General features: G+C 41.7%; 1 protein-coding gene across 3 annotated transcripts in view; it reads left to right on the forward strand.

Moving 5' to 3' along the window:
• Positions 1 to 217: 217 nt before the first annotated feature.
• The window catches only part of btk (Bruton agammaglobulinemia tyrosine kinase), a 124,805-nt gene continuing 110,315 nt past the window's right edge, over positions 218 to 14,707 (forward strand). For 2 of the 3 annotated variants that reach the window (XM_048544452.2, XM_048544454.2), the window contains exon 1: positions 218 to 306. The gene's annotated coding sequence lies outside the window, so the exon portion shown is untranslated. Of the gene's footprint in view, positions 307 to 8,976; positions 9,061 to 14,707 lie in introns of all 3 variants that reach the window. The other variant, XM_059651516.1, reaches the window with a different exon arrangement.

Consider the following 14,707-nt stretch of genomic DNA (forward strand, 5'->3'; position numbering starts at 1 on the left):
AGCCTCACACTTTGTTATCTTGGATTCTCCAGCATCTGCAGTTCCCATTATCTCTGGCCATAACACCTTTGAACAGGTTGTCGAGGTAAATATCTGGAGGCACTAGCTACAGAGAGACAGCAAACAGAAGAGGGCAGCACTGGATATGTAAATACAAATTAATTTAAATAAAAACTGCCCTCTGATGGAAATGAGGAACTTATCTGTTAGTTCCTGGCACAGGGTGGAGCTAACATTGTCTGAGAGAAATTAAAGAGGCAGGGAAGACAGCTAAACTGATCCCTGCCGTGCATGGATAGCTTGTAGGTAAGTGAAACAGGGAGTCTATGTTGGGCAGTATAATAATGTGTGGATTCAGTTATAATCTATTCATTTCAATGTATTTTCACAGTGAGTGTGGGGAGAGTAGCTTATTTTGTTGGTTGGTTCATTTTCCTGTTTAGTTTGGATTTGGGGAACTGCAGAACTGCAAATGTTTTTGATCTGTGTTTCTGCAAACCAGTCCTGTTTGATGAATAATTAAGGAGAGAGGCCTCTTTGATTCTACTGTCCCTTGGTGAAGCAATGTGCTTGGGAGTGGGACTGAGGTTACAATCTCACTTGTGCGTTCCAGCCCCAGGTTCCTTCAGTATCTGTGCCGTAAATTACAGGCTCTGACGGCTGTAAAGCTGCCCCTGTCTGCAGTGTGGCAAAGCTTTATCCATCTTCACTGAAGGTGTGATCCTTTCAAAACCATCAGTAAATGTGCAAATAAACCCAGCACTTCAGCTTTTGCCACAGACAAAAGAGTTATTTGAAGAGAGGATGAAGGAGGCTGGCATTAAAATTGCAATTCCTCATTTTAATTTTAGCTCCCAAACCACTAGTGTTTACCTTTGGGATAATAGGTTACACCTTGACTTAAATGTAAATCTCAAAAACTTGCAAAGATCACACCAACAGATGAACAAGTACAGATCAAGCATTGTGAGAGGAGCTATCATTTGGATATGGGATTAAAAGGATGGCCTGCCTGTCCTTTTAGTTGGATTGAAAGATCCCTTCATGAGGCCATGAGAAACGGACATGGGTGTACAGAGTCCTGCTCTTCCAGCCTGCTCCATCATTTGGAAAGATCATGGCCATCAATTCAAATTTCTACTGTTCTCCCTATTTCCCTTCAGTCTAAAGTTATCAATCTCAGTCTTGAATAGAGAATCACAGAAACACACACCCCATCAACAAACAGCCAAGAGATAGTAAACTGTAACTGACCAGACCCTTAGGTGGTAAAGAAGGTGTACGGCATTGGTTGGGGCATTGAGTATAAAAGTAGGCAAGTCATGTTGCAGCTGTATTAGAATTTAGTTTGGCTACATTTGGGGTATGTGCAGTCCTAATCACCACACGAAGGAAGGATGTGAAGGCGATGGAGAGGGTGCAAAAGAGCTTTGCTAAGATGTTAGATGTTAACTGGATTCAAATGTATTAGCCAGTTACAGGGATTGTTTTCATGAGAATGTCAGAGGCTGAGTATCTAAAATTATGAGAGACATGAATAATTGGCATCTCTTAACCAGTTTGGAAATGTTAAATACTAGGGGCCATAGATTTAAGTTGAGGGGGGGCAAGTTTAAAGATGTGTAAGAAAAGAATTTTGACAGTGAGAGTCGTGGGTGCCTGGAACACCAGGAGAGGTGGTAGAGGCAGATACATTCGCAAAGTTTGAGAAGCATTTAGATAGACACACAAACAGGTAGAGAATAGAAGGATATGGACTACGAGCAAGCATATGGCATTAGTTTCGAATATCATCATGGTGGGCCAAAGGGCCTGTTCCTGTGCTGTACTGCTCTATGTTTATGTTCGCCCAGGAACACATTTTCCATTAATTGATAGCACCTGAAAGCCCACACCCAACAATAGACAGCACTCTGGAATACACATTCCATCAAGAGGCAGCAATCGGGAACCTGCACAACATCAACAGACAGCACCTGGGAACACACGCTCCATCAATAGTCAGTAGCCAGGAACACACACCCCCATCAATAGACAGCCAGTGGGAGCACACACTCCGTCAATAGACAGCACCTGTAAACACACACCCCATCAATAGACAGCACCCAGGAGCACACATCCCATTAATAGACAGCACCTCAGAACACACACCCCATCAACAGACAGCACCCGGGAACACACTCCATCAACAGACAGCAGCCAGGAACACACACTCCATCAACAGACAGCACCCAGGAACACACACCCCATCGACAGACAGCACCTCAGAACACACACCCCATCAACAGACAGCACCCGGGAACAGACACCCCATAAATAGACAGCTCCCAGGAATACATTCTCCATCAATAGACAGCACCTGGGAATACATGCTTCATCAGTAGATATCATGCAAGAAGATATTAAAATTCTGAGAAGCAGAATTATTTTCAAGTGGAGAGGTAGGGGTTAATCAATGATAGGCAACATGGCTTTCTAAGGCAGATGTCATGCCTAACGAATTTGATTGAATTTTCTGAGTGAACTGGGTGTGTAGATAAGGGTAGTAAAATTGATGCTGATGGACTTCAGTAAGACTTTTAATGAAGTATTCTGCGGCAGGCTGGGTAAGAGTGTAACCATGTACGGGTTTCATGGAAATTTGTCAAATTGGATCCAAAATTGGTTTAGGGTCAGAGGGTGATGATAAAGGGTGTTTTTGTGACTGAATGCCTATATTCAGTGGCATACCACAAGGTCTGGTGGTGGGTTCTTTGCTGTTTGTTGTGTACACTAATGATCTAGACATGACTGTAAGAAATATGATCAATAAGTTCATGAATGACATGAAAGTTAGTGGTGTTTTCAATAAGTGAGGAGGAAAGCCTGAAATGGCTGGTCAAATGGGCTGAACAGTGGGAAATGAAATTTAATTCTGAAAGGTGTAAGGTGATGTACTTTGGGAGGACTAATTAAAAAGTAGCATGTTGGGATATATAGAGGACGAGATGGACCTTGGTGTGTATATCCATAGATCCTTGATGGCAGCTGGGCAGGTAGGTTGTTAAGTTTGTTAAGAAGGCATATCGGATACTTGCCTTTATTAATCAAGGCACTGAATACAAGTGCAGGGAGCTTATGATGGAGCTGTTATTATGTTAGTTATATAATATATATATAATGCCCCAGCTGGAGTACTATGTGCATTTCTGGTCTCCATGCTGTAGAGATTGCTCTAGAGGAGCTACAGAAGAGATTCACTGGGATATTGCCTAGGCTGGAGTGATTCAGTTATGATGAGAGGCTACCTGGAGTCTTCCAATCCTCTAAAATTTTTAACGAATCCAAAAGTTTTTGAAAGATTAAGATCAGTCCATCCTTTATCTTTGTAACTACTTCCTTTAGTGTACTTGGCTATAAGTCATCAGATTTGGGGATTAATTGGTCTTTAGCCCCATTATTTTCCTTTGTATTTTTGTTCTAATGATAGTGATTGTAAATCTTTCCTTTCCTCTTTTATCCCCTCGCTAATTTAGCATTTTTGGAATACTATCATTGTCTTGTACCATGAAAACTGACTTAAAGTATTTATTCAGCAGCACCTCCTTTTCCTGGTTCCCCTTATAATTTCCCAGTCTCTGTTTCTAGAGGGTCAATGTCGAGTTAATAATGACACTGAGTTTCAAACATCTTCCCCCACTGCTTGAACAAAGCAACAGTACAAACACAACTCACGATGAGTTCTAGTAACTTGGTTTTATAAATCCAGCATCTATGTCCACAGCCCTTGATTTAAAAAAAGACTTTTTTCCAATTTTGATCCACAATCCGAAACAAGGAAGAGTAAAGAGATATGATCTTTATATGCCACCACCTTTACAAAAGATTAAACAATAGATTAAGGGGGAGGTGATAGCCTAGTGGTATTATCACTGAACTGTTAATCCAGAGACCCAGAGGGTTCGAATCCTGCCACGGTAGATGAAGGAATTTGAATTCCAATAAATCTCTGGAAGTAAGAGTCTAGTGATGACCATGAACCCATTGTCGATTGTTGGAAAAAAACCCATCTGGTTCACTAATGTCCTATAGGGAAGAAACTGCCATCCTTAACTGGTCTGGCCTATATGTGATTCCAGACCCACAGCAACGTGGTTGACTCTTAACTGCCTGGTCGGCAATGAGGGGTAGGCAATAAATGCTGCCTAGCCAGCGACGTTCTCATTCTATAAATGACTTCATAGAATCCCTAGCGTGGAAACAGGCCCTTTGGCCCAACAAGTCAACACCAACCCTCAGAGGATCCCACCCTGACCCATCCCCGTAAAAATCCACCTAATGTACAAATCCCTGAATACTACAGGAAATTTAGCAGGGCCAGTCCACCTAGCCTGCACATCTTCAAACTGTGGGAGGAAACTGGAATACCCACAGGAAATCCACACAGACACAGGGAGAATGTGCAAACTCCACATAGACAGTCACCCAAGAATTGAACCTGGGTCTTGGCGCCGTGAGGCAGCAGTGCTATCCACTGAGCCACCATGCCATCCTACCGAATAAAGGGAAAAAAAATTAAGGAATGCATTTCATCTCAAGATATCTGACACATAAACAGCAAAACAAAAGACTTACATTCATTCATCCTTCCTACCCCCTATCCAATGTTATGCAATGTTTCAGCATTTCTTAAACCTTTTAACTTATTCAGTCTTTTTACACTAAGAACAATGCATTTGTGATCAGATTAGTGGATAGCTCAGATATGAAATCCACCGCCTAGAAATGCGATGGAGCAGGTTCAAATTAGGTTTCCATCAGAGCTTTAGATGATTATTTAGATAGTAAAGGTGTGCAGGGAAATGGAAAAGGCAGGAGATTGGCAATAGGTCATAGGACTGGTGCAAGCATAATGGACTGAACAGCCTCCTTCTGCGCCACAACAGTTCTTTGACTCTGTGATCCTGAGGTGTCATCTTTTCCAGCAATATGAATAATCTTTCCATTGAATGGTGAAACGATAGACATTATCCAGAGAGTCTGGCACTTTGAATTTAAACTTTTCAATGAATGCCAGTGGATTATGGTCAATATAGATTATTGTATTATTGCTGTTATGGTTAAAGTAGATTTCAAAATATTGATGGGCTAATAATAATCCAAAAGTCTCCTTTTCTATAGTAGATAGTGAAAGATAAACTGGATGCTGCCTAGACCACATGATAGAAAAGGAAATTCTGTCCCTAGAAGGGGTCATAACTAATAAGGAAGAAGTCTTGGAGAGTCAATTGGTCCTGAAAATGAATTAAGTGCTGGGACTGGATGAAGTACGTCCAAGGATTTTGAATGAAGTGAGGGTAGAAATTGCAGAGGCACTAGCATGATCTTTCAATCTTCCCAAGACTCTAGGGAGGAGCCAAAAACCTGAAGAATTACAAACACTATGGCTTTTTCAAGAAATGCTGGAACGCTAATCCCAGAAATTACAGACCAATCAGTTTAACTTTGGTGGTGGAAGAACTTCTAGAAATAATTATTCAAGATACAATCAGGAGCCAAATGGAAAAATTGGGTTGTTTAGGAAGAGTCAGCATGGATTTCAAAGGGAATGTCGTATTTAACTAACTTGCTGGAGTTTTTTGAAAAAGTAACAGAAAGGCTTGATGAGGATAATATTGTTGATATGGTGTACAAAGATTTTCAGAGGTATCTGATACATTGCCACACAACAAGCCTGCGAGGAAAATTATAGGTCATAATAAAACGGACAGGAGCAATGTGGATACAGATTGGCTGAGTGATAGGAAATGGATATCTTTTGGGCTGGAGGATGTTTGGTAACGGAGTTCTCCAGGGATCAATATTGGGACGCTTGCATTTTATGCCAGAATTCAATGGTGAGAGGGGAGACTTTCCAAGTTTTCAGACAGCAAACAAACTTGGAACAATTGTAAACTGCAAGGATAAAAGTGTGGAGCTCCGAAATGTCAATTAAGTTGGTGGAATGGGTGGATAGGTGGCAGATAAAGTTCGAGATGATTCAGTTTGGTCAGATAAACATTGAAAGCCAATATAAAATAGTGGGTACAATTCAAAAGGGGGAACAGGAGCAGAAGGATCTCAGTTTGTATGTGCACAGATCATCATTGACCGTGGCAGAGCAAGTCCAAAGAGCAGTAAATAAAGAATACAGTGGTCTCAGCTTTATAAATAAGGGCACAGAGTACAAGAGCAAGGAGGTGATGTTGAACTTCTGGAAGACACTTGTTAGACCTCAGCTGGAGTATTGTGTACAATGTGGACACCACGTTATAGGAAAGATATGAATGCATTGGAGTGCAGAGAGATCTCTGGCAACCACCTAGAAACGGATATCCATTTCAAGCTCACCGATTCCCTCAGCTACCTAGAATACACTTCCTCCCACCCACCTTCCTGCAAAAATGCCATCCCCTATTCCCAATTCCTTCGCCTCCACCGCATCTGATCCCAGGATGAGGCATTCCACTCCAGCACATCTCAGATGTCCTCATTTTTCAAGGACTGCAACTTATCCCCCTCAGTCGTCGAGAATGCCGTAGACTTGTCTCCCGCATTTCCCGCATCTCTTCCCTCACAGCCCCTCCCCACAATGACAACCAAAACAGAATCCCCCCCATCCTCACGTACCATCCCACCAACCTCCGGAGCCAATGCATCATCCTCTGACACTTGCGCCATCTGCAATCTGACCCCACCACCAAAGATATTTTTCCTTGCCCACCCTTATCTGCTTTCCGGAGGGATCACTCTCTCCAGGACACCCTTGTCGTCCCACACTCCCCTCCAGCCCCACCACATCTGGCACTTTTCCCTGCAACCGCAAGAAGTGCTACACCTGCCCCTACTCCTTCCCCCCTTACCCCCATCCCAGGCCCAAGAAGACTTTCCACATCAAGCAGATGTTCACCTGCACAACTGCTAATGTGGTACACAGCATTCCAAGGCTGGGGATTGCTTTGCAGAACACCTATTCTCGGTTCGCACTAAACAATTGCACCTCCCAGTCACAGACCATTTCAACTCCCCCTCCCATTCCTCAGATGACATGTCCATCCTGGGCCTCCTGCAGTGCCACAATGATGCTACTCGAAGGTTGCAGGGACAGCAACTCATATTCTGCTTGAGAACCCTGCAGCCCAATGGTATCAATGTGGACTTCACAAGTTTCAAAATCTCCCCTACCCCTACCGCATCCCAAAACGAGCCCAGCTTGTCCCCGCCTTCCTAACCTGTCCTTCCTCCCAACTATCCCCTCCTTCCACCCCAAGTTCCACCCACATCTCCTACCTACTAACCTCATCCCTTGACCTGTCCGTCCTCCCTGGACTGCCCTATCTCCTCCCTACTTCCCCACCCACACTCACCTTTAGTGGCTCCATGCCCACCTCTTTGACCTGTCTGTCTCCTCTCCACCTATCCTCTCCTCTATCCATCTTCCATCCGCCTCCCCCTCTTTCCCTACTTATTTCAGACCCCCTTCCTCTGCCCCATTTCTGAAGAAGGGTCTAGCCCAAAACATCAGCCTTCCTGCTCCTCTGATGCTGCTTGGCCTGCTGTGTTCATCCAGCTCTATACCTTGTTATCTCAGATTGTGCAGCATCTGCTGTTCCTGCTATCTCTGATGGGAGAAGAATCTTTTTCACACGGTCAATAGTTAGGGACTGGAATTCCATGCCTGGAAATGTGATGCTGGTAGGTTCAATTGGGGCATTCAAGAGGGCATTATCGGGTTATTTGAATAGCAATAGTGTGTAAGGGCATGGAAAAATGTAAGAGATTAACACTAAGTAAAAATCTTTGTTTGAAAAACTGGTACAGGAACAATGGGCTGAATGACTTCTGTCCTGTAAGAATTCTGTGATTCTAAAACATTGGTACAGTTTCTTAGAAAAGTATTCACCAATGCTTCTATTCCTGACCCATCATCTTGCACTTCTCCCGAAGTCACAAGCACCAATCACCACTTTAAAAAGTTTGATAAAGTCAGAAGTAGCTAATGCCAATTCATTTGTTATGATTGCCTTCAATCTCTCAAAGGGTGCTTGGCATTCTGCTGACCAGACCACATTTCTTTGATTTTGTAACAAATTCATTAAAGACATAGCTATGCTGCTGAATTTACACACAAATTCCTGGTAGAACCCACGTGTTCTTAAAGATGTCATGATTTCCTATTTATTTTTGGAATAGTGTATTCTAATAGAGCCTTCACCCTTGATGTTCTTGGCAACACTTAAATTATCTTGGACATTTAGGATAAGTTATCCTTGTTCTTGAGAATTCAGTCTGGGCCAGTTGACTTTTCCTTAAGTAATGGTTATGGACCACTTAACGCAAGGCCATAAATCAATTCAAATGGACTAAATCCAGTAGATCAGCTTTTGTAATCTTTGGTAGTGGGTCATAAGAAATCTAATCCTTTCTGTCAATCCTTTCGTTAATTGTGGCTGAAACCTCAATCATGTTTTTGAGTCTGACGGTATCTCTTCAAACCTCCTTGTATGTATGGGTAATATGTAATTGACTTCAACTGTTTTATGTACAAGCTGCTGATGATGCTCGGAAAACTTCAGACAAAAAGTTAGAACTTGGATTAGAATGTATTCCAACTGAAAATTCATAACAATCAAAAAAACTGTCAACATTTTCGCACTACCTTAGCTGTCCTGGAAAGAGTCTTTCTGAGAATTGGGTTATCTATCCAAATTGTAAAGATATACTGGTTACTGCTTTCATTTTGGTAATGGACTTAGAAAATTTATAAACACCTGAATGAATGGTTTCTTCTAAAACTTGTATAGGTATCAGAGGGGTTGGTTTAGTTTAAACTTTCCTATGACTTCTTGCATATAACACATTACAGAACTGCAATGCATATTTATGAAGTCGTGTCAATGTCAAATATATATGCTTTTGATGTCTGCATTTTCCATTTTCCTATATGTGCTGCCGTAGGAATTTCGTACAATATGAAACTTCACTCGCAATATCTAGGCAATACCATTATTTGAAGAACAATCATCCATTTTTCGTCCTCAGGTCTGTGTGATTGTCTCGACATCTTCATCAAAATTGTTTTGAATATAATAACACTCTGGAACTCCTTTAGCCACACAATCTCAGTATGAGCTGTCAGTGCTAACTTATTTAACTCTGAATCTGCTTCATGAGCTTTAATCAAAGAAGACATACCATCCACTTCTATGGAATTATCCTAGATCTTAAAATAGAGTTTGGGCTACCCTAGCATCCAACTGTGGTATTACTATGACCCCTGGTGATGAACTTTATTTGGCTATTGCTCTGTTAATCACTCACAGTGGAAAATAAATGGAACTTGTTTTTGTTACTGTTCCACCTACTGCGACTCAATTGGACTTCATGTGCTCTTACAAACTTAATTCATTACCAGACTTTAAATTATTGCTCGGATCTTCCCAATCTTATCTGCATCACCATTTTAAGTTTAAAGCCTCTTTCCTTCTCTCACTATCTCTTTCGTCCCTAATACCAGCCTTTTCAATTCCATCCTTGCATATCTTTTATTCTGTGATTATAGACAAATCTATAATTTTCACGCTTTTTTAAAATCTGGTAATTTCCTAACTACCCTGACTATCACTAATCCAGATAGCAAGTCACATTCGAATTTGATTTTGTATAATGGGTTTAGAATATATTCTCCACTAATCCCAATTTATCAACACTTTGACCTTCGCTGAACTTTCTGGAGAGAAACTACATCTGTCTCCAGCAAGAGAGTTTAAGCTTGTCCTGCAACCCTGAATCTAATTAGCAGTTTAGATGACTCCTTTGAAGAAAAAAATGGGTTATCTTCCCTTTGAACAAAAGCCCTTTAAAGCCATGTTTACATCTACTCTCTTAGTTAAAGTGACCATTTGACCCATAACATTTCCTTTTTTGAGTTTCCTTTTCAGACGCACTCTTACAAACCTCAAAAATTCCCATGATCTTCTCTTGCTATTCTAAACAAATATATCCCATTTTATTAGGATGCAGGAAAGGTGTTCCAATGACTGGGAAGTCCAATCTAAGGAAATGGAGTAGACCATTTGGGATTGAGATTAAGAGAAATGTTTTCACCCAGAGATTGGCAAACCTGTGTAATTCTCTGCCACAGAAAGTGGTTGAGGCCAAAACATTGAATATTTTCCAGAAAGAAAACAGTTACAGTTCTTAGGGCAGGGTTAAATGGACCAAAGCACGTGGGGATAAAGTGGAAACAGGGTAGGTAGAGAGTTGGATGATCAGACATGATCATATTGAATGGTGGAGCAGGCTTGAAGGGCTAAATGACCTAATCCTGTTGCTATTTTCTATGCTTCTGTTTCTATTATAATGGAAACACTGGACGTTTGATTTTCACCTCCACCCTTCCTACTTTCCTTCCTGATCTGAGGAGAAGATATTCCCAGGTATCTATTCTTTACTTCAGGTACCTTGTCCTTTCAACCTCACATTTTCTATCCCTTTCGAATTTATGTGGATGATGGAAAAAATATTTAGTTTTATAGATCAGCTCATAATTGACAGCTATTACCGCTGCCTGTCTAGCAGTTGCAAACCTTTGGCTACATGCTTCATGAACTAACTCATGTGCATCCAGTATAGATTTTTTTTAACAGAGTCATAATCTGTTGGCATGTCTTCTGACAATGGTGCATAAATTTCCAGTGCTATACCATTCAACTTGCTTTGCATGGGCAGTGTTCCTTTGGCCAATATTTGAGTTACTATTTGTTCAAGTGATGAAGATTGCCTCCATATCGTTGCACTCCAATTTTGCAAGGACCTGTTTAATATTAAACATTTCCTTGCTAGACATTAAATTATTCCTTGGGTTTCCCCAAACTTATCTGCATCAGCATCGAACACTTCTTTTCTTAAAAAAAACTGCAGCATTTTATATTTAAAGTCTCTTTTCTTCTCTCATTTTCTCTTTTTTCCCTAGTTCCAGCCTTTTCAATTCCATCTGCCTTTCCTTCTCTTTTCTTTGTCCTTTGGAATATCATCTCCAGCTTTATCATTCTTTCTTCATGCTCCAATTACTTGAACAATAACTCGATTTTAACTGATTCTGATACCTTACTATTTAGGATAACTGGTCTCTGTTGTATCTCCACCAAATCAAAATGTTGTGTCTTCAATTATTTCTGCCATCTCAGTGTTAGCCAGCAATTCAACTTACAACTTCCTTGACACTTTAATTTGTGTGGTTTTTGTGATCTGTTTTACGTCCATCAGGGAGAACTCTGCCACCTGCAGGAAGTCTTTAGCAGCATCCAGTGCCATTTCTTTTCTGCGGTACAGAACCTCGTGTTCCCTTGAATCCTCTATCATTTACTAATTTTACATTCAAATCCTCATTCTCTGTTCCAGAATAATCCTACAAGAGTACCCAGTCTCTCGTCATGGCCTACTTGATATTCAATGGTAGTCGAGCCCCACTTCTCCCAGAGTCGACATAAGTTTATTTGAATCTTCAAAGTCCCCAATGTTCCTACATGACAAATTCAGGTTAACCAAAATCATTGACCAGGTTTTTGCACTTAAAAATAACTGCAATGCAGGCAGACAAAGACAAACAAACAAAAATTATATCGGGGATGAAAGCATGAGAGAAACCCAGTTCAATAGCACCAATCCACAGGATACATCTACTGGATATAGTAGAGGGGATCAATAACTAGGGGGTGTTGATTTAAGGAAAGAGGTACATGGCTAAAAGAGAGGTTGAGGAGAAGGTTTTTCACTCTGATAATGGTGGGGAAATGGAACTCACTGCATGAAAAATTCAGAGTCAGAAACTCTCATAGCATTTGTACAGTGATTACACATTTACTATTGTTAGCGTAGCTTCCTCGGCTATGGGCTAAGAGCTGGAAAATAGGATTTGGGATGAGTATAGTCCAGATCTTTGTTGACTGGCATCCTTCTGTGCTGTAAATAGCTATGAGCTTGAGTCTACAAGCACTCCATTAATAGACAACACTGGAGATAATCTAACCCACTGTAAGACTGCACCCATGAAAAAATAGCAGCTGATCAACAGACGATGTTGACAATACACACCACAACAGAAGATAGAATTCATAGATCATAGAATCCTTACAGTGTGGAAACAGGCCCTTTGGCCCAACAAGTCCACACCAGCCATCAGGGCATCACACCCAGACCCATACCCCTATAAACCACCTAATCTACACGTTCCTGAACACTGTGGGCAATTCAGCACAGCCAATCCACCTAACCTGCACATTTTTGGACTATGGGAGGAAACTTGAGCACCTGGAGAAACCCACACAGACACAGGGAGAATGTTCAATCTCCACACAGACAGTCAACTGAGTCTGGAATTGAACTTGGGTGCCTGGTGCAGTGAGGCAGCAGTGCTAACCACTGAGCCACCATGCCACCCATCAATAGACAACATTTGAGAACACACACCCCATTAATAGATAGTACCTAGAAACACATGCCCCCATCAATAGGCAGTATCCAGGAACATACACTCCATTGATGGACAGCACCCGGCAACACAATTGCTTCAATAGTGAGCACCTCAGAACATATAGTGGACAGTACTCTATAGTCTTTTATCGCTCATCCAGACAGTGAAGGATGCTGAATGCTATTACGACAGTGGGCTATGTAGATAAATCAGATTTGCACTCTTATCGTACCTATTGTTAGAATTTTCCATTAGGGTCTCCAGATCGACACCAAGAGCAATAAATGCACTCAATTCCTACATCAACTGCTGAGCGTGAGACATGCTAATTGAATTGATATTTTAGCCGGGGCCTGTGGTCTCTAACAGCAGCGGCACACCTTTACTGAACAGGGTTCCTTTACCTCAAAATGTTCACTCTGACTCTTTCTTCACTCAGTCTGTGAGAGCTACATCTTTAGATTTCATTTCATACCCTATAGCAGCTGGGTCTTTTTGGAAGTCATTTGTCCCTGGGTATGTTGCTGTGAAGCATCTTCTTACATTTTTTTACCACATTTAGTTTTGAGCTTTTGCTGTTATGCAGAAATTCAGTGCAAAATTGTCAGGAAAGGAGAGGTCACCCTGTTGGGAGTTTTCTTTAGGCCTCCGAATAGTTCCAGAGATGTAGAGGAAAGGATAGCAAAGACGATTCTCGATAGGAGTGAGAGAGACAGGGTAGTTGTCATGGGGGACTTCAACTTTCCAAATATTGACTGGGAACACTATAGTTCGAGTACTATAGATGGGTCAGTTTTTGTCCAATGTGTGCAGGAGGGCTTCCTGACACAGTATGTAGATAGGCCAACAAGGGGCGAAGCCACATTAGATTTGGTACTGGGTAATGAGCCTAGCCAGGTGTTAGATTTGGAAGTAGGTAAGCACATTGGTGATAGCCATCACAATTCTGTTATGTTTACTTTAGTGATGGAAAGGGATAGGTGTATACCACTGGGCAAGAGTTATAGCTGGGGGAAAGGCAATTACGATGAGATTAGGCAAGATTTAGGGAGCATAGGATGGGGACGGAAACTGCAGGGGATGGGCACATTAGAAATGTGGAGCTTATTCAAGGAAAAGCTCCTGTGTGTCCTAGATAAGTATGTACCTGTCAGGCAGTGAGGAAGCTGTAAAGTGTGGGAGCCGTGGTTTACGAAGGAGGTGGAATCTCTGGTCAAGAGGAAGAAGAAGGCTTATGTTAAGATGAGATGTGAAGGCTCAGTTAGGGCACTTGAGGGCTACGAGTTAGCCAGGAAAGACCTAAAGAGAGAGCTCAGAAGAGCCAGGAGGAGACATGAGAAGTTGTTGGCAGATAGGATCAGGGTAAACCCTGAGGCTTTCTATAGGTATTTAAGGAATAAAAGAATGACAAAAGTAAGATTAGGCCCAATCAAGGATAGTAGTGGTAAGTTGTATGTGGAGTCAGATGAGATAGGGGAAGCGCTAAATGAATATTTTTCAACAGTATTTACTCTAGAAAACGACAATGTTGTCGAGGAGAATACTGAGATACAGGCTACTAGACTAGGTGGAATTGAGGTTCACAAGGAAGAGGTATTAGAAATCCTTCAGAGGGTGAAGATAGATAAGTGTCCTGGGCCGGATGGGATTTATCCTCGGATTCTCTGAGAAGCCAGGGAGGAGATTGCCGAGCCTTTGGCATTGATCTTTAACTCGTCATTGTCTACAGGAATAGTTCCAGATGACTGGAGGATAGCAAATGTGGTTCCCCTGTTCAAGAAGGGGAGTAGAGACAACCCTGGTAATTATAGACCAGTGAGCCTTACCTCAGTTGTTGGTAAAGTGTTGGAAAAGGTTACAAGGGATAGGATTTATAATCATCTAGAAAAGATTAAATTGATTAGGGATCGTCAGCACGGTTTTGTGAAGGGAAAGTCGTGCCTCACAAACGTTATTGAGTTCTTTGAAAAGGTGACCAAACAGGTAGATGAGAGTAAACCGGTTGATGCGGTGTATATGGATTTCAGCAAGGCGTTTGATAAGGTTCCCCACAATAGGCTATTGTACAAAATGCGGAGGAATGGAATTGTGGGAGATATAGCAGTTTGGATCAGAAATTGGCTTGCTGAAAGAAGACAGAGGGTGGTAGTTGATGGGAAATGTTCATCCTGGAGACCAGTTACTAGTGGTGTACCGCAAGTTTCGGTGTTGGGT

The sequence above is a fragment of the Stegostoma tigrinum genome, chromosome 15 (assembly GCF_030684315.1).
Source record: "Stegostoma tigrinum isolate sSteTig4 chromosome 15, sSteTig4.hap1, whole genome shotgun sequence".
Lineage (NCBI taxonomy): Eukaryota > Metazoa > Chordata > Chondrichthyes > Orectolobiformes > Stegostomatidae > Stegostoma > Stegostoma tigrinum.